The following is a 25,900-nucleotide window of genomic DNA, read 5'->3' on the forward strand; positions in this document are numbered from 1 at the left end:
GTTTCCTGTTGAAAATATATCTAAAATAGAAGAGAAAATAATGATTATGACAAATAAGATAGGCAAATATGGATACAGCATATTATCAAAAAAAGCTTAATTATTGAATATTCAATAATGATAATGACATATTTACCGGTATTTTAGATTTGTCTCTGGTTCCGTCTTTTTTCAATTTCTTCAGTGCCTTCAAAATTCTGTGCCTGAGAAGCTAAAATAATATTAACAATATCTAAGCCTAATAAAATTAGTAAAAATAATTACATGTAATTTGTAGATTTTCCTTGTATCCGTCTTTTCTTAATTTTTCCAGTCCCTTCATAGTTCCGTGCCTGAGAAGCTAGAATAACATTAAAAATATCTAAGCCTGATAAAAACCCTATTTTTCCTAATGGCGGGAATGGGTCTAAATCTATCTATACCAAATAAAATATTGAAAACAAAACAAAAAACATGGCAAGCCCTGTTAATATTTTTCTTCTTCTGTCGGTGTCACAATATCTTGTTTCCTGTTGAAAATATCTCTAAAATAGATGTTAAAATAATGAGTATGACAAATAAGATATATGGATACAGCATATTATCAAGAAAAGCTTTATTAATAAATATTCAATAATAATATTAACATATTTACCGGTATTTTAGATTTGTCTCAGGTTCCGTCTTTTTTCAATTTCTTCAGTGCCTTCAAAATTCTGTGCCTGAGAACCTAAGATAATATTTACAGTATCTAAGCCTAATAAAATTGGTAAAAATATTTACATGTAATTTGTAGATTTTCCTTGTATCCGTCTTTTCTTACTTTTTCCAGTCCCTTCATAGTTCTGTGCCTGAGAAGCTAGAATAACATTAAAAATATCTAAGCCTAATAAAAACCCTATTTTTCCTAATGGCGGGAATGGGTCTAAATCTATCTATAACAAATAAAATGTTAATAGTGAAAAAGCCATGGCGATCCCTGTTAATACTTTCTTCTTTTGTCGGTGTCACAATATCTTGTTTCCTGTTGAAAATATCTCTAAAATAAAAGAGAAAATAATGATTATGATAAATAAGATAGGCAAATATGGATACAGCATATTATCAAAATAAGCTTTATTAATAAATATTCAATAATAATAATAACATATTCACCGGTATTTTAGATTTGTCTCTGGTTCTGTCTTTTTTCAATTTCTTCAGTGCCTTCAAAATTCTGTGCCTGAGAAGCTAAGATAATATTAACAATATCTAAGCCTAATAAAATTAGTAAAAATAATTACATGTAATTTGTAGATTTTCCTTGTATCCGTCTTTTCTTAATTTTTCCAGTCCCTTCATAGTTCCGTGCCTGAGAAGCTAGAATAACATTAAAAATATCTAAGCCTAATAAAAACCCTATTTTTCCTAATGGCGGGAATGGGTCTGTTACTACTTTTCTTCTTCAGTCGGTGTCACAATATCTTGTTTCCTGTTGAAAATATATCTAAAATGGAAGAGAAAATAATGATTATGACAAATAAGATAGGCAAATATGGATACAGCATATTATCAAAAAAAGCTTAATTATTGAATATTCAATAATGATAATGACATATTTACCGGTATTTTAGATTTGTCTCTGGTTCCGTCTTTTTTCAATTTCTTCAGTGCCTTCAAAATTCTGTGCCTGAGAAGCTAAAATAATATTAACAATATCTAAGCCTAATAAAATTAGTAAAAATAATTACATGTAATTTGTAGATTTTCCATGTATCCGTCTTTTCTTAATTTTTCCAGTCCCTTCATAGTTCCGTGCCTGAGAAGCTAGAATAACATTAAAAATATCTAAGCCTAATAAAAACCCTATTTTTCCTAATGGCGGGAATGGGTCTAAATCTATCTATACCAAATAAAATATTGAAAACAAAACAAAAAACATGGCAAGCCCTGTTAATATTTTTCTTCTTCTGTCGGTGTCACAATATCTTGTTTCCTGTTGAAAATATCTCTAAAATAGATGTTGAAATAATGAGTATGACAAATAAGATATATGGATACAGCATATTATCAAGAAAAGCTTTATTAATAAATATTCAATAATAATAATAACATATTTACCGGTATTTTAGATTTGTCTCAGGTTCCGTCTTTTTTCAATTTCTTCAGTGCCTTCAAAATTCTGTGCCTGAGAACCTAAGATAATATTTACAATATCTAAGCCTAATAAAATTAGTAAAAATAATTACATGTAATTTGTAGATTTTCCTTGTATCCGTCTTTTCTTACTTTTTCCAGTCCCTTCATAGTTCTGTGCCTGAGAAGCTAGAATAACATTAAAAATATCTAAGCCTAATAAAAACCCTATTTTTCCTAATGGCGGGAATGGGTCTAAATCTATCTATAACAAATAAAATGTTAATAGTGAAAAAGCCATGGCGATCCCTGTTAATACTTTTATTCTTTTGTCGGTGTCACAATATCTTGTTTCCTGTTGAAAATATCTCTAAAATAGAAGAGAAAATAATGATTATGACAAATAAGATAGGCAAATATGGATACAGCATATTATCAAAAAAAGCTTTATTAATAAATATTCAATAATAATAATAACATATTTACCGGTATTTCAGATTTGTCCCAGGTTCCGTCTTTTTTCAGTGCCTTCAAATTTCTGTGCCTGAGAAGCTAAGATAATATTAACAATATCTAAGCCTAATAAAATTAGTAAAAATATTTACATGTAATTTGTAGATTTTCCTTGTATCCGTCTTTTCTTAATTTTTCCAGTCCCTTCATAGTTCTGTGCCTGAGAAGCTAGAATAACATTAAAAATATCTAAGCCTAATAAAAACCCTATTTTTCCTAATGGCGGGAATGGGTCTAAATCTATCTATAACAAATAAAATGTTAATAGTGAAAAAGCCATGGCGATCCCTGTTAATACTTTTCTTCTTTTGTCGGTGTCACAATATCTTGTTTCCTGTTGAAAATATCTCTAAAATAGAAGAGAAAATAATGATTATGACAAATAAGATAGGCAAATATGGATACAGCATATTATCAAAAAAAGCTTTATTAATGAATATTCAATAATAATAATAACATATTTACCGGTATTTTAGATTTATCTCAGGTTCCGTCTTTTTTCAATTTTTTCAGTGCCCTCAAAATTCTGTGCCTGAGAAGCTAAGATAATATTAACAATATCTAAGCCTAATAAAATTAGTAAAAATATTTACATGAAATTTGTAGATTTTCCTTGTATCCGTCTTTTCTTAATTTTTCCAGTCCCTTCATAGTTCTGTGCCTGAGAAGCTAGAATAACATTAAAAATATCTAAACCTAATAAAAACCCTATTTTTCCTAATGGCGGGAATGGGTCTAAATCTATCTATAACAAATAAAATGTTTATAGTAAAAAAGCCATGGCGATCCCTGTTAATATTTTTCTTCTTTTGTCGGTGTCACAATATCTTGTTTCCTGTTAAAAATATCTCTAACATAGAAGAGAAAATAATGATTATGACAAATAAGATAGGCAAATATGGATACAGCATATTATCAAAAAAAGCTTTATTAATAAATATTCAATAATAATAATAACATATTTACCGGTATTTTAGATTTGTGTCTGGTACCGTCTTTTTTCAATTTTTTCAGTGCCTTCAAAATTCTGTGCCTGAGAAGCTAAGATAATATTAACAATATCTAAGCCTAATAAAATTAGTAAAAATATTTACATGTAATTTGTAGATTTTCCTTGTATCTGTCTTTTCTTAATTTTTCTAGTCCCTTCATAGTTCTGTGTCTGAGAAGCTAGAATAACATTAAAAATATCTAAGCCTAATAAAAACTCCATTATTCCTAATGGCGGGAATGGGTCTAAATCTATCTATACCAAATAAAATATTGAAAACAAAACAAAAAACATGGCAAGCCTTGTTAATACTTTTCTTCTTTTGTCGGTGTCACAATATCTTGTTTCCTGTTGAAAATATCTCTAAAATAAAAAGAGAAAATAATGATTATGACAAATAAGATAGGCAAATATGGATACAGCATATTATCAAAAAAAGCTTTATTAATAATTATTCAATAATAATATTAACATATTTACCGGTATTTTAGATTTGTCTCAGGTTCCGTCTTTTTTCAATTTCTTCAGTGCCTTCAAAATTCTGTGCCTGAGAAGCTAAGATAATATTAACAATATCTAAGCCTAATAAAATTAGTAAAAATAATTACATGTAATTTGTAGATTTTCCTTGTATCCGTCTTTTCTTAATTTTTCCAGTCCCTTCATAGTTCTGTGCCTGAGAAGCTAGAATAACATTAAAAACATCTAAGCCTAATAGAAACCCTATTTTTCCTAATGGCGGGAATGGGTCTAAATCTATCCATAACAAATAAAATGTTAATAGTGAAAAAGCCATGTCGATCCCTGTTAATACTTTTCTTCTTTTGTCGGTGTCACAATATCTTGTTTCCTGTTGAAAATATCTCTAAAATAGAAGAGAAAATAATGATTATGACAAATAAGATAGGCAAATATGGATACAGCATATTATCAAAAAAAGCTTTATTAATAAATATTCAATAATAATAACATATTTACCGGTATTTTAGATTTGTCTCTGGTTCCGTCTTTTTTCAATTTCTTCAGTGCCTTTAAAATTCTGTGCCTGAGAAGCTAAGATAATATTAACAATATCTAAGCCTAATAAAATTAGTAAAAATAATTACATGTAATTTGTAGATTTTCCTTGTATCCGTCTTTTCTTAATTTTTCCAGTCCCTTCATAGTTCTGTGCCTGAGAAGCTAGAATAACATTAAAAATATCTAAGCCTAATAAAAACCCTATTTTTCCTAATGGCGGGAATGGGTCTAAATCTATCTATAACAAATAAAATGTTTATAGTAAAAAAGCCATGGCGATACTTGTTAATACTTTTCTTCTTTTGTCGGTGTCACAATATCTTGTTTCCTGTTGAAAATATCTCTAAAATAGAATAGAAAATAATGATTATGGCATATAAGATAGGCAAATATGGATACAGCATATTACTAAAAAGCTTTATTATTAAATATTCAATAATAATAATAATAACATATCTACCGGTATTTTAGATTTGTTTCAGGTTCCGTCTTTTTTCAATTTCTTCAGTGCCTTCAAAATTCTGTCCCTGAGAAGCTAAGATAATATTAACAATATCTAAGCCTAATAAAATTGGTAAAAATATTTACATGTAATTTGTAGATTTTCCTTGTATCCGTCTTTTCTTAATTTTTCCAGTCCCTTCATAGTTCTGTGCCTGAGAAGCTAGAATAACATTAAAAACATCTACGCCTAATAGAAACCCTATTTTTCCTAATGGCGGGAATGGGTCTAAATCTATCTATAACAAATAAAATGTTAATAGTGAAAAAGCCATGGCGATCCCTGTTAATACTTTTCTTCTTTCGTCGGTGTCACAATATCTTGTTTCCTGTTGAAAATATCTCTAAAATGGGAGAGAAAATAATGATTATGACAAATAAGATAGGCAAATATGGATACAGCAAATTATCGAAAAAAGCTTTATTAATAAATATTCAATAATAATAATAACATATTTACCGGTATGTTAGATTTGTCTCTGGTTCCGTCTTTTTTCAATTTCTTCAGTGCCCTCAAACCTCTGTGCCTGAGAAGCTAAGATAATATTAACAATATCTAAGCCTAATAAAATTAGTAAAAATATTTACATGTAATTTGTAGATTTTCCTTGGGTCCGTCTTCTCTTAGTTTTTCCAGTCCCTTTATAGTTCTGTGCCTGAGAAGCTAGAATAACATTAAAAATATCTAAGCCTAAAAAACCCTATTTTTCCTAATGGCAGGAATGGGTCTAAATCTATCTATAACGAAACAAATATTTAAAAAAAAGCCATGGCAATCCCTGTCAATACTTTTCCTTTGTCTTCACGATATCTTGTTTTCCTGTTAAAAAATATCTAAAAATACTATTGAAAATAATGATTATAACAAATAAGATAGCCAAACATGGAAGTAGCATATTTTCAAAAAAAGCTTAAAACAATAATATAAATAATAAATCAGTAATATACAATAACAGTAATAAAAATATAAGTATAACGTAAAACGAAAGAAATATTTTAATTTTTTCATACCAGGACGTCAAATAAACGATTGCATTACAGGGTGTTAAAATACAAATACCAATTGTATTCAGTTTTCTGAGCTATAATTCAATTTATTAATGAATATATAATCAAGAATTTGTTTGCAATTATTCAAATTACATAAATAGTTCTTCACGGGTCGAGCCATGTTGAACTTCCGCTTATAATCCCTTTACAGTGTGTATGGCATTTTTGTATAGTTCTAAACAACAGTCTTATTTGATATAAATACATTCGTGTGTACTGCCCAGTGCATTTGTTTGCGACCACATATTGGTAATCAGTGCACATGCATACGATCTCAAAGTACGTATGACAATGGGATACAGTTTCAAACCAACAGTCAATTTTTCTATATCAAAAGTCTTGTGTGTGGACTCAACGCATTTGTTGGCTAGCACATCTTAGTTATCTTCAATAAAACTCTTCTTCCTATTTGAATAATTGAGTTTCATTTTCTTTTGAAAAACAGAAAGAGTCGTCAAGTTTCATAATTGAGTAATCCTGAAAAAATATATATACATTTAGTTATTATGCCTTTTTATTTGTAGAGGAAGTAAATTATGAGAAACTTATTACGTATGATGAGGCTCTACAAGGCGCCTATAACGTGTTGGGCGGTGACGCTGCGCGTCATCAACTCCCTCAGACTTATAACCTTTTAGTTTCACAATATTAACAACTCCACAACTTTGAATATGATTGTAGTCCATTACTGGCTATGAAATATCCAATCTACATGAACAATGTACGAAAGACGAATAATATGTGATGAAATACGACAAATAGTGTGGTGATAAAAATGATTATTGTAGAGGTCGAAACGCATATTGTAGATGTATAGGGTTGCTAAAGTTTACGTCCAACCTAAGTATGTCGACAACATACTTAATTTCAAACAATAGCAACATTAATAATTTATGTAATATGAATGAACCTGTTTAACCAAAATATAAAACAAGCAAACAATCCGTTTATTACGGCAATTAAATTAACACTACTTAAACGACAAACTTCTAATGCGAGCATTAACTCTTAAATAGCCGACTTGCAATGATCCGAAATACCGGAATAATAATAAACAAACAAAAATATGAGAAGACAAGACGATACAAGATTTTGTTTACGTCAACATGCTTATTTTCGTCCCACGAACAGGAGATTAAATTGCCTTAAAGGGAGTAGTCTATGAACGGTCATTCACCAAAAGTACAATGGCCGATAACTTTCAAAATAACCTCGGATCAAACATATATACGGAATAAAACAATTAAACTTTGTCTGTAGCTGAGGAAATGAATCTTACTATTAGTATGTGTAACCAATTACATGCTATTGTGGCATAATAAGGGATGCTATTCGATATCATACAAGTTTTTAATGTTTGCAGTAAAAGAGTACATTGTTTTACAACATATCATTTGATACAATAACGCATGGGATGGATGTCTATTTTAAACATAACATTAACGTCCGTTACATTATACTAGAGATTCCAACAAGAGAGATGTACCGATACCACTTGTCGCCGATACCGATCCGACAACAACGATAAAACGCCGATATCAATATTTTAAAGCAGAAATTGCCGACATTTACATGATATGTAATTATTATTTCAAGTGTGCAGTTCAAACTAGTTGAAGTAACAGTTTACAAGCATTATTCATGCCACACAATTTTTCAGTTTGAAAGAGACATATTTCAGATAATAAGAAATTAATATTTGAATCCTAATACGTTTTTTGGTTTAAATACATTGCACACTGACGCTAATAATATCGGTGTTCGGTTAGAAAACTCATCGGGTTTGGCTACTGTGGGGGGTAAAATAAATAAATGTTTACTCACTCTATATAACTAATACATCGAGTTGCGTGCGCAGATTTTTATGCCATTATAACGTCGTGTTTTGTATTTTACAAATCTAAAAATTCCCATTTGATATATTTTCTCATAATTTCCATGTAATGGTAAAAATGTCAATATAAAAAATGGGCTGCAAAAATAGCCAAATTAGTTGGGCTGATAAATGGCTAAAATCAGGTCATAATCTTATTCGCGTTTCTATTCGCGCGGTTGGGAAACAGCATTGCTCATACTTAACGAGGCTAATACCGTGAAAAGCGAAAAAATTTTCATATCAGTATTTCGAGCTACTTTTTAAAAACATTCTGGAATTGATCAAAAAGTTACTTATCGTGGAAATATCAGTCTACATTTAGCCGATATCAATACGAATACCGATAGCAAATATTATCACCGATGCCCGATACCTTTTACCGAAAGCCTTTTAATTTAGTTTTGACCAGCACTGACTGTATAAATTCTAAAAAAATAAAGAAAAGTTCTTATGTTGCGTGTTTTTAAATCTACCAATTTATTACGCTTTATCAGAGAATTAGAAGTAACCATTTCATTTCGTTCTTAAATTCATGGAAACGTTCAGCGCTTTTTTGTTGATACGTTTGCTTGCATTTCTCCAATATTTAGCTTAACATTATTACTTTCCATCTTTACTGTTTTACTTAAGTAAGAACAATAAACATCATTGGGCATTTTCCAATGTATTTTTGTGCGGCTAAGACATCCATGCGACAATGACTTAGAAATAAATTATTATTTATCAGAATTTTTTTCTATTTAAATAAAAATTCAAATTCACCAAACACAAATCTGAGTCGGGCATTTGAGTTACGACAGATTTATATTCAATTCAATGGAAGAATTAATTTCAGAAAAAAAAAACACATCCCTGAATAAGATTTTAAATTTTTGAATCATTCCTAACCCGAACCCAAGCTGAACAACTACTAATTTGTTATGCCGGGAAAGCACTTAGGTGATCATAAAAATGTGACCCTAATATGTTTGTTGAGTAAGAGTTAATATCCTTTACGTATACGTCTCATCGTGCACTAAGTCAAAAGAGTAAATCAAAACAAAAGCAATAAGAAACTTTTGCGTCGTTTCCAAGCATGATATATGCTTGTCCGATTGTTTGTGGCCACGGTAGCACGTAATTTCTCTTTATCATATTTTCAATTCTCTGAGTTTTATGTCTGTAAGTATTTCAAAGTTAGAAATATACAGAGGAATATGTTATTACTTGAAAGAAAGTAATTTGAGCTAGCGAGCAATCGTTTTCAGCGCGTATATAAGCTAGTAATCATTACCCGCACAATAATAAACAAACATTAAATGCGCTCGCTCGAAATTACTCGCGAAAACATGCGCCCTTTGATATTCACTTTGCTTCAAAAGCAAGGTTTGGGCTTGCCAGAACGGTGACGTAATTTTTTCTTCCGTGAGAGACTTTGTTGTCGAGTCGATTTCGCTTGTATTTATCAGAGCGGTACCAAAACAAAACTTTCAAAAAAAAAATAAATAAAAAATGTCTCTCATTTTCAACGCGACACGACTGAGCGAAAGGCACACGCGTATCGGGAAGCGTCTGGCACAAAGCGCCCTAATCAAGTTTTCCGATGAGATTTGGCTCAAATGGAGGGCGGGTAGATTGAGGTAAGTCAATGACAGATTTAAATTCAATACAATGGAAGCATCAACTTCAAAAAAAAAACACCCGAATGCAGATTTCAAATTTTCAAATCATTCCTAACCCGAACCATATAACCCAAGCTGAACAACTATTAATTTGTTATTTTAAAGCGAGCGGGGGTGTTTTCCGAAATCTCATTTTTCCAAAGAAACATATTCAACTGTGGTAATATACCTAAATATTTAATATACAGTGCAAACGAAATTGAGAATGAAACACAATAGCGGGGGAAAAATTGAATATTTCATTAAATCGAGCACTAATATAAAAAACTTGATTCAACAAAAAGTTGTGGTGGCTCAATGTGATTAATTTTAAAAAAATATTTAATTAATTTGATCTAATTTCGGCTGGGGGGTAAAAATTTGAATGTACCAATAATTTTTCGAACTATGTCATTATTTAAACTATATGAACTATTTCAAGTTTTGGGTTTATGAATGACAGAAAATGTAATTTGATAAATTAGATATGAATTGGATATATTGCGATTGGATATATTAACAAAGCAGAAAAATTTATTGCATACCGGCTAAAACTGCACACCTGCCCGTGAACGTAGTGGCGTAGCCCGGGGGTGGTTTTGCGGGTCGACCCCCCTCCCCTCTTTTAAAAAGAAAAAAAAAGATTTTTCTGTATCATAGATGGCAATCTTCCGTACCTTGAAACGCTTTTTAGACTCCAAAGACTGCTGAAACACGCGTATTCTAGCGTTCGATCGGACTCGCTAGCTGTTTCGATCTAACTTGGCGAAAAAAAATCAGCGCTATCCCTGCGCTATCCTGAAAGCTCTCGCCAAACCCCATTTTATTGAACAGTTGATATTAGGAGCCCAATCCAAACTTCATAAAAGCCCAATTCCGTGCAAGGGTATAAAACATGAAAAGTTTTATCTTGAAAATCCTAGGTTTTCGATAACAACCCAAGATGTTTCAAAGTCATAGGCAGAAAGCATCTAAGGGCACTATCATATAAGCACAAACACCAAAGCGCGCGACATCCCTGGAGATGACGGGTTCACTAAAACTTACAACTGCGCAACGCTATACAAACAGCAACGCTAATTTATTACACACTAACACAAATATATTTCTGTAACTTTTCGTCTGACCAAAATCAGACTTCCTCAGACAAGCAGTTTACAACAATGACAAGAAAAGAGTAATCATGCAGTTTAAATATGGCGATAAATGAATTTGTTTGAAATTAATTGTGATCAAACAATGAAAAAACAATTATTGATATTCAGAAACAGATTGCGAAATAAAAAAATGCGATCGGTTCTCAGCATGGAATAATTGTTCCACGGCGTGCTTGATTTCACAATAAGTTTTACTAGAACATTTATCAATGTGTTCTAGGCTCAGACCTTTTCTATCGAGATCTATCAAGATCAAGATCCTATCAAGATCGGTGCCTAGAACACATTGATAAATGTTCTAGTAAAACTTATTGTGAAATCAAGCACGCCGCGGAACAATTATTCCATGTCCAATCTACTGTTCTAGACCAGCGTTTCCCAAACTTTTTCGGCCACGGAACTTTTACACTTTTTATCTTGACTCGCGAAACAAAAATGAAAGAGTAAAATTGATAAAGGAAAACGGTCTAATGTAGTGGTTCCCAATGGATAATATTTTTGGACATCTTGTGCGATAATTGAAATATTTGCAGCTCTTCCTGACTAGCGGGATTGAACATGATATATATATCAGTTTATACGTGACAAAATATGAATTGAAAGATTATAAGATTACATATATACTTGCTCTTTACTCTTTAGACTATATAGGCGTCAATCTCACTCCGTGATGCACCAGACTATTAACAATGTCGATTCTGTTTGATGCAATGACTCTTTCAAGCAGTGTTTTAGAAAACTGAAAATAAATATATAGTTTCATTATCAAGTTTGGGTTTATAAATCACAAAAAGTGCTGTTTGGCAGAGGTAAAGCAAAGGTAAACTTATATTAAAAATACATAAAAAAAAATCAATCCAATGTTATGTTCATGTGTATACCGAGTCCATCTAACTTTAGGTGAAACTAAATTTCGTTGACCTAAGACATTATCAAGTTATTTAAATCACAAAAAATGCTATTTAACAGAAATACAGAAAAGAGATTTGGTTAAAGACATAGTCTTTTAAACTATGTCCTTATCAATCTTTGGAGTTGTAATTAACAGGGACACAGAGTAGCTAAGCTTATACTAGGAGTTTAAAAAAACAAAAATATTAATTTTTTGTTTAAATAAAATTAATTGCTGATTTGCTGCGTTACAGTATCGCCACTGGAAACGATATTTTATTTTGGGGCTTGCATGGCGTAGTTAACCAATGCCAAATCGTATAGAATTCACATTGATACACTCGGTTGGAATTACTTATTAGCCAGAAAAAAACGATAGTTGTCCGAATCAAGATATTATACAGTATTTAGACTAGAGGATTTTCCAAAATAAATTCCATTTGACAGACAAACCAAAGCTGAGCTTATACTCAATATAATAAAAATAATACTTTGTCAGCAGGTTTCCCGAAAAAATTGCAGATATTATTTATTGATAGATATACAAGTAATTTACATATTTAGATATTCCAAACTTGAACGGCTTAAAATGTTTGTGTACCACAGGCATTGTGCGTTATATTTACCTAATATTGAGGTCCTCTAAATTAGCCACAGGGATTGTAGACATTCTACATTCATTATAAGAACATAACATATTGATACTCAAAATAAACTATGAAGAAATAGGGAATATATTTCTAGATTTGAAAACTTATGGACATGAGGGGCATGGGTTCTAGGAACACCGCCAATGAAGGTCTATACTGGTTATAAGGTATTTGCGGCTATAGTATATCATAGGAAATTTAATTTTAGGACACGAATTTTGGGAGAGGGGATTAACAACTACATTAATACCCTCTGGTGAAAACGGGTTCCAAGATTAATAAAAAAAAAAATGGTATATGGTATGCAGAATGATAAGGACATGTTAGCTTTGGTACCTCATGATAAACGATTTTAGAGTCGTAATATTTGCAATAATAAAGCGTCATACATATTACATACACGCATGAATATAAGATATGAATACTCGCACTTAATAACAGCGCATTAGGAATATTGCCAGCTTCGAACACTTATCAACCTACTTTGAACACTTGAATCAATATGAATCGTATGGTTACTTGGACTACCAAGGATTGTCAGCTTCGAACACTTATCAATATGAACCGTATGGTTACTTGGACTAACAAGAATTGCCAGATTCGAACACTTATCAGTATGAACCGTATGGTTACTTGGACTACCAAGGAATGCCAGCTTCGAACACCTATCAATATGAATCGCATGGTTACTTGGACTACCAAGGATTGTCAGCTTCGAACACTTATCAATATGAATTGTATGGTTACTGGTAGTACCGAGGATTGCCAACTTCGAACACATATCAACATGAAACGTATGGGTATTGGCTACTAGGACTACCAAGGGAAGTATAAGTCGGGTGTGTAGGATTTACGGCTACATTTGTGCAATTGGCCTAATTTATATATTATCCTTTTTGAAAATTTCAGTTTGGGACACAAATTACATGGTTAACCAGTACAGAAGTTAGTAATATTCACGGTTATATTAATGTACTTGATTAAACTCACTCCAATATTACCAGTATTGAAAATTTATTGCGATTCTGGATTGGAACATGAATGGCACGGTTATAATTATATTATAACATGATAATTTAGTGAACAGTTAATCGTTTAACGATCCTACAATTTAAATATAATTAGACGAATGGGAACACGCTGCACAGGACAGGGTTCCAACAGCGCAGAAAATATTTAATTCAAATGGAGCTCCATGAAATGCAATGAAATGAGGAAATAAAATTCATATGTTATATTTGAGAAATGCATCGATACGTGATTTTTATAAAGATGTATCTTTTTAATGAAAATCTCTCATAATTTGACAAACCATGCAAAAAAGGCAGAAGTCAGAAACCTGGATTCTTTCATTTACGAACTCGTTTGTAACAATGATACAAGTGCTATCAAAAAAAAATTGCCATTCAATTAGTAAACGGGTTGAGTTGAGATTGTGGCTGACGAAAATGTCACCAAAAATTAAAGAAAAAAATACTCTCTGGAACAGTGATTTTTCAACCTTTTTTGTACCGCGGAACGCATTTTTCAATTTAAAATTGTGACGGAACTCCAAACGAGATTTTTGAAAATAAACTATATTATGCAATTAACTGACGTCGATCATTTCGGCATGAAAATAAAATACCGAAATCAATAATATAGCTTGTCAACTTTAGCTGGGAAAGACGTGACACATTCCGATTCAGAGCTACAAATAAATGTTTTTGCAAGTTTGCTCATGAATACTATGATTACGGTAGCTAGAAACAGAAATGGTATTTTATTGTGATATTTAGGTCTGTTTCGATGATTTTCAAATATTTTATTCTGTAATTGTGGAGAGACAAACACGCAGCTCTTTCTCAACAGCTCTCAATCTCTCGCGTTTTTTTTTATACGCAACAGGAGTTCAGAAAGAAGGTCGGAGGTCGATTTGGAAATTATTAGAAACAATGAAAATTGGCAGCAAAGCGATTTTTACTGTTTAATTTTGTCATTATCGCTACTTTTTTGCCCCCTGAACGCTTTCATATTACCACCTTTGTTGTTCTTGTGCGCACGTATTAATTCTTGCCGATCGGCGGAGATCAAAGTTTCAAATTTTTGTAGAATTATATGCGTTCACATCGGCGACAGATGTTAATGACATTAAGGAGCGCTTTTAAATTCCAATTTTATTCTAACTTTTATCTTTTGCGCTGGCTTGGATCTAACTCATCGCCGTTGGCAAATTAAACGTCCCAGTTTTAAGCGAATAATATTATCGCACACATTTATTGAGACGGTAATTGAGTTTCTTATGGTCCATACTGGTGTCAGTGTTATTTCCGGAATAAATCAATTACATACTGTGATAAGATAAATCTGTGATTACGTGAATCCTGAATGTTGATTTAAAAGCTGAAATAAAGGCATTTCTACGTGGTCATTAGGCGAGATGACGATGAAGAGCACTTCTTTAACGATATCTTACATGCGCGACCTGATGCCAAAAAAATTGCTTGGTGCTGAATTGCCCAATTGCTTTTGTGCTGATTAGAATTAATCACCTCGAGTTTTAACGTTTTCTTTTCCAACGAAACAATACCGCGACCATTATCATAGGTAAAATCGTTACCGAGAAATTCACAATTTTATTTACGGAATTTGCTAATTCAACACTTCACTTGACGATTTTGATGATGCCACGCCCTAATTATTACAGCAAGAAAAGCTTCAAAAGCAACGAATGTAATCTACTCCGATGATGACTCCATCCATAGTCGAGTATAATGGTCACATTTTGAAACATTATTTGGTCAAGAATGGAATGGATCACTAAAAAAAGGGAAGAAGATAAAGTCCATTAAAAGGGAATATGGCCTGTCATTTCTTATCTGGTTACAAGTTTTTTATACCGACTTTCCAAAACTCTGACTCCCCGTTTTCAAATCGACGCTATTTATATTATTCAAATGACGTCATAATACCTCGAAAGAGCAATTTTTCGCGGAACACTTGGATGTCTCTCGCGGAACACCAGTTGAAATCACTGCTCTGGAAGACCAATAAGCTAAAATATCTCGTTGAAAAAAACACTATAAACTATGATTTACCTTGTTTATTTGTTATCTGACCTCAAATGTTTTTGTAAACTGGGTGGGTATATATTACTGCGAATAAAAAGTTTAGGAACCACTGATATAGACCATGATAATTTACAGATACATTTCTGCGCTTAGTCGGATTCTTTTTTTAGTATGATACTATTTTGTGGAAAAAAACAAGTGAATTCTACGCAGAATAATCAGAACCATGTTAGCAATAACGTAATACCCGTATAAATAAAACGTAAGAAATATAGACAAACCCGTGTATTTATTCTATTGCATCATTTATATAGATGTATACACATAATAACCTAACATATTAGTACCTGCAATCAACGATATAGCAATAGGAAATATATTTCTAGATTCAGACAGTTATGAACATGAACGAAGTATTACCAATAGGACTTACGGCTATATTGATACGTTACAGCAGTGGTTTTCAAAGTGGGCGTCGTAATTTTTTTTTTTGCGGAATCTCTTTTGCCGCGCGTAGAAAAAGTAATAATACAAGCGTGAAAATGATACTAAACAAGAAAAGGCTAAAAGCGCAAGTATGACGTAGGCTACATTGACTTTGGATCGTTCAAGAAGTAAAGCTCCCTGATTTTTGTTGCAACTGGGAATGCGATGATACTAAATGCCGTTTGGGCTTATTAGATAACATGTTTCACTGGCCAAAATCTTGCTTCAACATTACATTGCTGCTTTTCTTCGCCGTTTTTGAACGCAATCGATGTAAAAAGAAATTTGGATTTTCTTCAATAAGGATTATCCTTCATTGGTAAAAAAAATAGCGTTGCGCACTCTGATCCCTTTTGCGACTTCGTATTCATGCGAATCAGGTTTTGCGACCATGGTCGTAATACGCACAAAATATCGATCTCGAGTGAGAGAGAAATGCGTGCGGCTCTCACAAATCTTACCAAGTAACGGTTGTAAAAAGACGCAAGTATTCCCATCCCATTAAATGCAATTTCACTGACTTTGGTTTAGTTTTCTTTGATCGTTTAAAAAAAAACTCATTGCAAAAAAGGTCCTTTATTGGAAGGTATTAATACGGTTTCCACGAAGAGTCGAAACTTGAGCATATTTTTTGGAGGGTGTCACAATACGAAGAAGTTTGAGAACCACTGCGTTACATTATCGCCACTGGAAACGATATTTTAGTTCGGGGCTTGTATGCTTGCATGGCGTGGTTAACCAGTTGCAAATGATATACACTCGGTTGGAATTACTTATATAACATCGTTATTGGAAAGCTAAAGTAATTCTAGCTTGGAACACGAATGACACGGTTAACTGGTTACTACCATGGTCATAGACCATTATACTTTCAAATTACATATATAAGATTAGCCAGATTGGCCCATAAAATTAAATCAATAATTCTATGCAAGATAATAATGACTATGCTATCAATAAAAGAAGGCAATATACATATAAATATGACACAGGATATATAGACATCCTTGTATCCGCAAAACTCAGTGTGTACTCAATTTAATTCATTATAAATAGAAATAAGTTTCAATGTTTTAGAATTAATGATTTCCTCTCTATATTATGATTGATACAATGCTGTTCTAGCAGTTAGGTAGACGTTTTCGAGGAAGGATTCACGGAGAAATCGATAAAGAAGTACTGGTACTTATATCTTGAGTAGAATTTTTTTTTCATAAGTATAGTATAGCTATGAAAATATTTTTACGAATTGTGGTAATTACAATGTAACTCTTGTTATGAAAATGCTCGCCACACCTCAAAAATACCTAGCTAGCAATAAGCTACATATAACAAATATTATGTTTCATTCAAAAATACCTTGAAAATACGGGGATGGAATGTAAATATCCAAAAAATGCACGAATAAGTCCAACAAACAAAAAATAGATTTAATTAGCTACATGCCCCCTCAAAATTGTCTACGCCCCTTTTGCAAAGCGCGCCCCACCCTTTGAGAACCATTGCCCCAGTGAATAATTGCTGATACCATTGAATTTCATTCCAACGATACTAAGAAATGAACACCGGTCCGGTTCTAAAGACTTTGCCATATAAAATTATTAGCGCGCATTGGTGCCTAAACTAACAGTATTACTGCAAACACAAGGGAAAAAGTTCCTTCTCAACAATGACGAAAATTTGACAAAATTTGGAACAAAGTAATGCAAGTTTTATTCCGAATATTGGCGGCAATATGACAAAAACACGGTTTTTTATTGCTATAATTCATTCTTGTCTTATTCGCTTATTAGCCAGAAAAAAAAAACGATAGTTGTCCGAATCATGATATTATAAAGTATTTGGGGGGTTTTCCAAAAAAAATTCCATTTGACAGACAATTTCCATTTACGTATCCATATTAAGTTTTTGGCCATTCGGAAGCGTTGCCACAAAATCTTAATATGGTGAGTAGGGATGTCCTTATCGTTTCCGTTTTCGTTTCGTTTTCGTTTAGAGCTGTATTCGAATAGTTTTTTCCAATTTCGGATAATCGTAATTTAACATGTATAAAACTTGCGACGTCGCGCACGATCTTTTTCGGTATTTTTTTTTTTCCAAAGTACGTTAGTAAGTGAATGAAAGTGCAGAATCGTCCGTCGTGTGAACCATAGTGACCTCTGCTTTCTATCAAGCGTGACGAAACGGGCATGTCCAGACTTGTGCGATTATTGCCGACAATCTGATGTTGACGGTGAAGGCAACCGGTACGGTATCTCTGTTATGGAAGTGATTAGTTTTCTATTGCGAGTTTATCATAACTGCATAACGCACGGTGGAAGTTTTAAAGGTAAAGATGGGTACGGTAAGGTGTCGTTTAATTGAATAGCAGTGCAGCAGTACCGTACCGACACTGATAGTTACATGCATACATTGTAATGAAGAATTGTCTTACTGCAACAGCACAGGAAGTTTAATTAATCACATGAAGGCGAAGCACCCTATTTCGAGGTACTAGTGCTGTAGTTTATGTCAAGTGTAAACAGATCAACGTTCTGACGTTAGCTTAATATAGACCAGGGGTCAGCAAGCTTTTGTTGTTTGCGGGCCAAAGGTTGCAAGTCATTGGCGAGCTGCACATATTTAAATAAAGTCAAAAACTGAGGGGATGGCAAATGAATCATGTTTTTTTTACACTGATTTCGGTAACATCTCAAGCATTTTAATATTTTTGGCTTCATTAACCACTTGCACTACTCAGCAACAACTTTTTTTTGTTATGTTGCCATTTGTCTAACTAAAATCAATTCATAGACTCTGAAACAAGTAGTTTTGAGTTATATATAGGTAATAATATAATTTAGTGTCTCAAAATAAATTCTGTTACTGGTACACAGAGGCAATCGTCAATACAGCTTTTCTGCCGGCCGGATTCTATTGGGCCATAGTATAGTTTGCTGACCCCTGGATAAACAGAACAGAAAAACCACAGTTTTCACTCATTTATCACAAAAATACTCTTATAAGTGTTGCACTGGACGCCCTTTCTTGTCACAATGCTGACTAAATATTTCGTGTTTATTTTAGCTTGGGTAGATCAGAAGAGCCTTCCACCTGTACAGTACGTCTTCTTCACATGGCCAAATGACAATGATTCAATTTGGTCAAAGGCCACTCAACAAACAAAGGGATGCTAAAATCACTTCTTTGTTGGTCAACATGATAGTAGGTGACATGCGGCCTGTAAATATGGTACACGGTACCAATTTTACGAAGTTGATGGGTTATATAGAGCCCAACTACAAAATACCGAGCCGTCAATTTTTTACCCGAGAAATAGAGGCCAGATATATAAACTGTAAACTCAAACTCATTGACTTTCTCAAATCAGTTGAAAATATGGCTCTGACTATGGATATGTGGTCTAGCCCCAAGATGGAGTCCTACATCGGAATAACATGCCATTTCTGGGCGGGCCTTGACATAAAAAGTTATGTCCAGGCTACCTGCCAGGTAGGTTATTGACAGCCACACTGGAGAGAACATCGCCTCGTGGATTCGTACTTCCATGGAAGTGTTTGCGATACCCCCCAGTAAAGTTGTTGCAGTTGTAACTGATAATGGGGCCAATGTGATATCGGCTATTAGAGTATTGAAGGAAAAGTATGGGTGGTGTTTGCACCACATACGCTGCGCTGCCCATACTTTGCAACTCTGTATCAAAGACTGCCTTAGTGAGACTTCAATAACGCGTGTAATAGGTAACTTACTTACTAATTCTTACTAAATACTTTTTTTGAACGGTGGCCTAATCTGTTAATAGTAATGTCTCTGATTGGCTATTTATTCTGTCATTTTCATCTGTATCCATTCATCAATTCCTTAGGAACATTATGAATTGGTTCACCAATAGCCATATAGACTCTTACCTACTGGATACTGCTCGTCTCTCAGTAGATTTTTAGATTCATTTAATGTTTACTACACTACATCAATGCGAAACCAAGTTCTTTTGTGTTCAGGAGCTGCGAGGCACTTGGAGGAGCTGCACAGCACTTCCGTCACTCACTCCCCAAAGGCAATGGACGAAATCAGAAAAAGATATACCGCCAACAGGGAGCCAGATACTCCACCGACCATAGAGTTGTCCATCGACTGCACCACGCGCTGGAACTCAACACATGATATGCTGAAAAATCTTTGTAACCATCAATGGGTGATAAGGCATTATTTACAAACTCTGCCCATATCAAAGGCAGCAACATTGGAGATGAAGGACGAGTACTGGCAAATTTGCCAAAAACTGGTGAAATTGTTGGAAGATTTGAAGGTATTTATAATATTGAAAGAGATTCACTGAGATTTACTCAATTCTGTAACAATAAACAAAATTGACATAGAACTTCAGTGAAATTTACTTGTGCTTTGTAAATTTGACTTATCAGTACCAAAACCTAAATGTAAAGTACTTGCAGTAACACAACCCTAAACCATCCATTTTAATTAATTTCAGACTGCTACTACTGCATTAGAGGGGGAAAAATATACCCATGGTGCGTGGCCTGCACAAAATCTATAGGCCGACACAAGATGGAACATTCCAAAACAAATTCAAAGAAGCATTATCAGTTCTTTAAAAACCAGATTTGACAGCAATGTGGCTCATGATATATATAAACTGGCCACATTTCTGGATCCAAATTACAGATCCAGATTTTTTACAAGATCCGAGATTGCCCAGGTACAAGTTTTGTATTCTTTTGTCAAAAAGACCCGTGAATATGGCTTACAAAATTATGAAGTGAAAATAGAGGTCTGGCTTGTTTATGCGGCTACATTTTGTTTAAGTCACTTCTTCGATTTGACGAGTATCGTATAACTCATAAAACCTGCCTTTGCTGATTTATGGATTAACGAAGTTAGGTCGAATAGGTCAAACACCAGGTTGTTCTATCTATTGTTATATTCTATTGTCAGTGCATTTATATTTGCAGATTAAAGTTAAACTTGAAATGGAGGATATGGGCCACGATCAAGCTGGGTCATGTGAAACTGTTACACCAACACCAACACCAGTATGTGATGAGCCCAATGCTAAAAGCAGTTTTTCAGACATACTTGAATCTGGGCAGGTTTCTGATGGCAGCGATGATTCTTCTCCCAACAATGAAGATTTGATTTTAGGACAAATAAACTGGTACATCCAGAAGAAAATTGGCGGCAATGCTATTCCTATGGAATGGTGGAGTGAAAATCGCACAGAGGCAGAGTATTTATTTGCTCTCGCAAATAAATATCTTTGCATACCGGCAACCTCCGCGCCAGCAGAGAGGGTGTTTTCAAGTGCCAGCCTCACAATAGGCAAACTTCGAACCAGATTAACCGGAAAACATGTAGAAGCTCTAAATTTTTTACATTGCAACCAGGATTTATTATGAAAATACATTCATGTGTGCACATAAATTTCAAAATGTTCCTGTTTCATGTCTCATTTTATTAATTAATTAAGTGTCTTATTTTGATTGACAAGCAGGACTGGGAAGTCTGAAACTATGGTGCTAGATTATAGCCCCGAGAAATTTTAGTAGCTTCCACTCCCAACCATCTTATTAATTATTTTTTTATCATCGCATACAAATAATAATAAAATCTGCCTTTTTCGGCTCGTAAATTTCTACTTCAATATAATAATATTGATTAGAATATTAAATTAAATTTATATACAGGGTGTCTCAAAAGTAAGTATACACTTTTTAATTTCAATTTGCGTTTCGGTTCTCGTCATAGATCGTTATTTTTTTTCAGAAAACATAGATTTAGGTATTGTTCATCATCCATGCCGCACAACATGAACATTATTATGTGTACCAGTTTAGGGTTCAGGTTGTGAGCCATGCACATACTTCAGGAGCTCTAAAAAGGAACTGTGGTCCCTGGAGCTGTAGCCAAAGCCACTGTGATTAAGAATCAGCTTCCCAGCTCTGATTAGAAGCTTGTGATGGCAACAGTATGTTTTCTTTAATTCAGAGAAATAACTTTCTCGGAGAATGCTCCAGTGATTCGCATCAGTTTAGTTTGACAGACTATGTCACATGCTCATTTCACCCACTTATGTTGGGAAATAAAGTTACTGAAACACTTGTGAAGTATTATTTTGGTTCTAGTAATTTAGTTTAAACGATATTCGAAATGTTTTTTCAGAAGCATTCTAGAATAGTTTAGTATTCGGATACGGACATCCCTAATGGTGAGCTGGAACTCAGTGATTTCCCTACACCCCCCTATAGGGGGTGAACAACCCCCCTAAAATTTCAAATACCCCCCCTAATTTTGAGGTGCGATTCTACACTGAGGGGTTCTAAACCGCAGTCTGCGGGCCAATTACGGCCCGCGTGACGATTCAAAATGGCCCGCCGAACTTGAGTGAAATAGTTTAACCCTTCATGTGGTACTTTTTGAGTTTAGATACCGTCTATTGTTACATCATTATGACAGTTTAAGCACGTTTATTTCGTAACAATTGGATTATTCCGGTATCTTATGTATACGTATGGGTATTAGGATTACACACTGCAGTATTTTAGATATCAGCTGTATATTAAGAAAGCTTAAAGATGTCACAAAACGAAGACTAGGCACTGAAAACAGACGTTTTTAGATGAATGACAGCGTTTTTATTTCTTTATTGAAAAGAATCAAACTTCAGCGATTTGTCAGCGAAAATTAGAAATGTGTAACAAAACAAGCCATAAGTAGCCATTCATACAATGCCAGATGAGCAAGTAAATTCATTAGTCACTATCAGTTGCAAATTACTTGTTGAAACGTAGTAGTATATATTTACGGTTGAAAGCCGTGCTTGTTATCTATTCCCCGGGAATTCTATCAGCTAAATATTATAATTATTGATTTCATTACATAACAAACTGCGATGCTAGGTGTATCTAAAATCAAGCTTTTAGCCTATTTTGGTGCCTATTTCTCAAAATTTTGTCAGGCCGCTTGAGCGCGCCCTGAACCCCAGCCGTGTCGTCCCGCACTTCTGCTGTGGGTTTTGGCTAGCGTCAATCAACTTGGGGGGCCGTGTACATCGTTTCCATACCATTTTTTTAAGAATACAAATAGCCTAGTTTTTTATCTTTAATAGCAAATTATTTACCACCCCCGAAATTTTGAAACACCCCCCTTAAAAAGAAAAGCTGGGGAACATACTGGCTGGAGTGAATATTTAATTATTAGATGCAAACAGCTAATTTTCAAAGAGATGCTAAAATTGTACAATATTCTGCCTAAAACTCAGCTATTAAACATGTACAACGATACTTCAAACACTTTTACGAAAATTTCTTCCCTGGTCTATTAAGGCATAGGTTCTCAAAGTGCTCCGTGGGAGAAACTTAGGCGCTCCGATTACTTAATAAAATACTGACTTGTCCAATTTTGTGACTGTCCAAAGAAGTAATAACACTAATAAAATTTGACATCAGTAGTGTCGAAATATGACAACGAGCGCAAATTCAAATGTGACATTATATATAAGTAAGATTGCAGAGGATAAAAAGTTATCTCTCGAGTATAATATTCAATTCATAGCCGGTGCGAGCATTCAAAATATCTTGTCATAGTAATTTATTTGTGTTCTTCGTTACTCGAATTTTAGTCGGGAAAACTTTTACGATTATTTAATAAATGAAAAATCACAATTTGAAAATTGCACGAAATACGTCCCTAACTGCCAACTATAAGTAGACCGGAATCGTATTTTGAAGTTAATCAAATTTGATTTGTTTTTTCGGCACTCAAAATTATTTTAAAGATATCGACAAAATACGAACGATTGTAATTTAAAATATTGCAAAAAAAAATGTTCGATATATTTTGCATTAATTATCTTATATATCGTCACATACCGAGAAAAAGTCGTATTGGGCTCCATCGGTAGTTTCAAAATAGACAAAAGGTACATCGCGCGAACAATTTACTGTGTTTCCATTTCAGTTCCTATATGGTATACATTTTGAAGAAATCCTAACATAACACAAATTTACAATGTCTGAAAAGCGTTTTCAATCTGCTGTGAGACTGCTAGAACAAAACTTATGGTGATATCTTCCGTTTTAGATTTTAGTTTTAATATTTTATAATGCCGGTTTTCAATTAAGAAATTGGGTTGCAAATTCACCTGGTATTAAACCTATTAAAATGTTTAGCATTTAAATTAAGTAAAGTAATTTTAACTTATTTAGGAATAGTAATAGATACCAATTTTAAAATTGATTGTGGAGATCCGTGAATAGTGGTGATGAATGTAAATTAGAAAGATTCAAAAGATTTTAATAACATACTTGCTCTTTAGACTCGAGGCAGCCACGTCTCTCAGTGATGCATAATCGGACGAATAACTCCGCATGTCTTTAGATATAATGATGAATTGTCTTTCCCTCTTTCAAGAAGTGTTTCAGAAAGCTGAAATTTATTTGAGATAATGAAATGTAGGTAAATTTTGTATGATATTGATTTGAATTATAGATGTTCGAACTACGTCATTATTAAGTTTTGGGTTTATATAAATTACAGAAAATGTAATTTGACAGGAGCACAGAGAAACTATGCTTATACTTTACTAGAGTTTAGATACATAAAAATGAAAATATTAATTTTCAGTTCATTAACAAATTATTCACAGATTTCCCCCTAAATTATAAACATTACTTTGGAATGATTTGTCAGCGTATAATATTGCAACACATCATATAAAATATATTTATATTCATGAAGAGCACGTTGAAAATACGGCTACATATTCAAGAAATGAAAATATCAAAAATAAGGCGGTAAGATAAAATCTAACAAATTTTTCCTTTACGCCCCTCAAAAAATCAATAAATATTACTTATTTTGAATGATCTGTCAGTGTGCTATGTTGTATTTCATTATCTAAATCTTAAATAGTTAATAGTTTATTAGTGTGTTATATTTTACCTTCAAGTTCTCTATAGTCTTTCGCTCCCAGCAACTTCCTGAAAATATAGGTCGATAAATAACTTCAGCCACAGACATTGTAGACATATATATATATATATAAATAAGAACAGGACAGATTATTACTACGGAATAAACGATAAGGAAATAAGAATTATATTTCCAGATTCGAAAACTTATGAACATGGGACGGTATGATTACTGAGACTACTAGCAACGGATATATAGGCTGACTATAGTAGATTTACAATTTGGTGGGATCTCATGTATATAGTGATCTTTAAACTGGTTATCGAGCAGCGACACCCAAGTTTCTAATATCTAATTAAAAAAGTAAGAATTCCAGAGATTTGAAACTACTATATTTTATACGGCGTGTGCCGTATAAACGATTCAACTAACACCATTCAGTAGAGATTATAAACGAGAGTTTATATGAATTAAGCTCTTCACACGTGATTAGGCATAACACGACGTGACCTGCACCAACAATAGGGAAAATATGACATATATTTCCATGACTCTAAATTTAAACAGTCATGAACATATGAATACTTAGCACTTTTACCAAGGGGATATGGACCAAAAAAAGTTTACACTTGGTTGAATATAATTTACACAGTATCGTTTTTGAAAATTTTAGTTGGGATACGAGTTCTTTAAGGTGTAAGATTAACGGCTATCTTAATACACTAGTATGACTCACTCTTATAATATCATTATTGGAAATTTGGGGCGATTTCAGTTTGAAGTATAGTTGGGAACATCAATGACATGGTTATCAACTGTTTACTACCAGAGCGTGCAAGTCACGATGAGCTACAGTTAAATTTAAGAAATTAGTCTTGATTACCATTACCATTTGTGGCAAAAACGCTCATCAGATTAATAAAAAAGGCCAGGACTACGATTTCAACAAATTATGCATATTAGTGTGTATATAGGCAACCTATGATAAACAACAAGGTAAACAATAAGTTTTAATATTTGCATGGTTATTAAGTTGGGGTTGTGTTTTAA

General features: G+C 33.2%; 1 long non-coding RNA gene across 2 annotated transcripts; it reads right to left on the minus strand.

Moving 5' to 3' along the window:
- Positions 1-6,069: 6,069 nt before the first annotated feature.
- Positions 6,070-24,911, minus strand: LOC144428060 (uncharacterized). Of its 2 annotated transcripts, none has more exons than XR_013478030.1 (4): positions 24,881-24,911; positions 24,244-24,364; positions 11,467-11,581; positions 6,070-6,646 (listed from the first exon to the last, which is right to left on the minus strand). It is a non-coding gene; the product is annotated as an uncharacterized LOC144428060 (long non-coding RNA). The 2 variants fall into 2 exon arrangements; XR_013478029.1 differs by having other exon boundaries at positions 11,459-11,581.
- Positions 24,912-25,900: the final 989 nt, after the last annotated feature.

The sequence above is a fragment of the Styela clava genome, chromosome 10 (assembly GCF_964204865.1).
Source record: "Styela clava chromosome 10, kaStyClav1.hap1.2, whole genome shotgun sequence".
NCBI classification, from domain to species: domain Eukaryota; kingdom Metazoa; phylum Chordata; class Ascidiacea; order Stolidobranchia; family Styelidae; genus Styela; species Styela clava.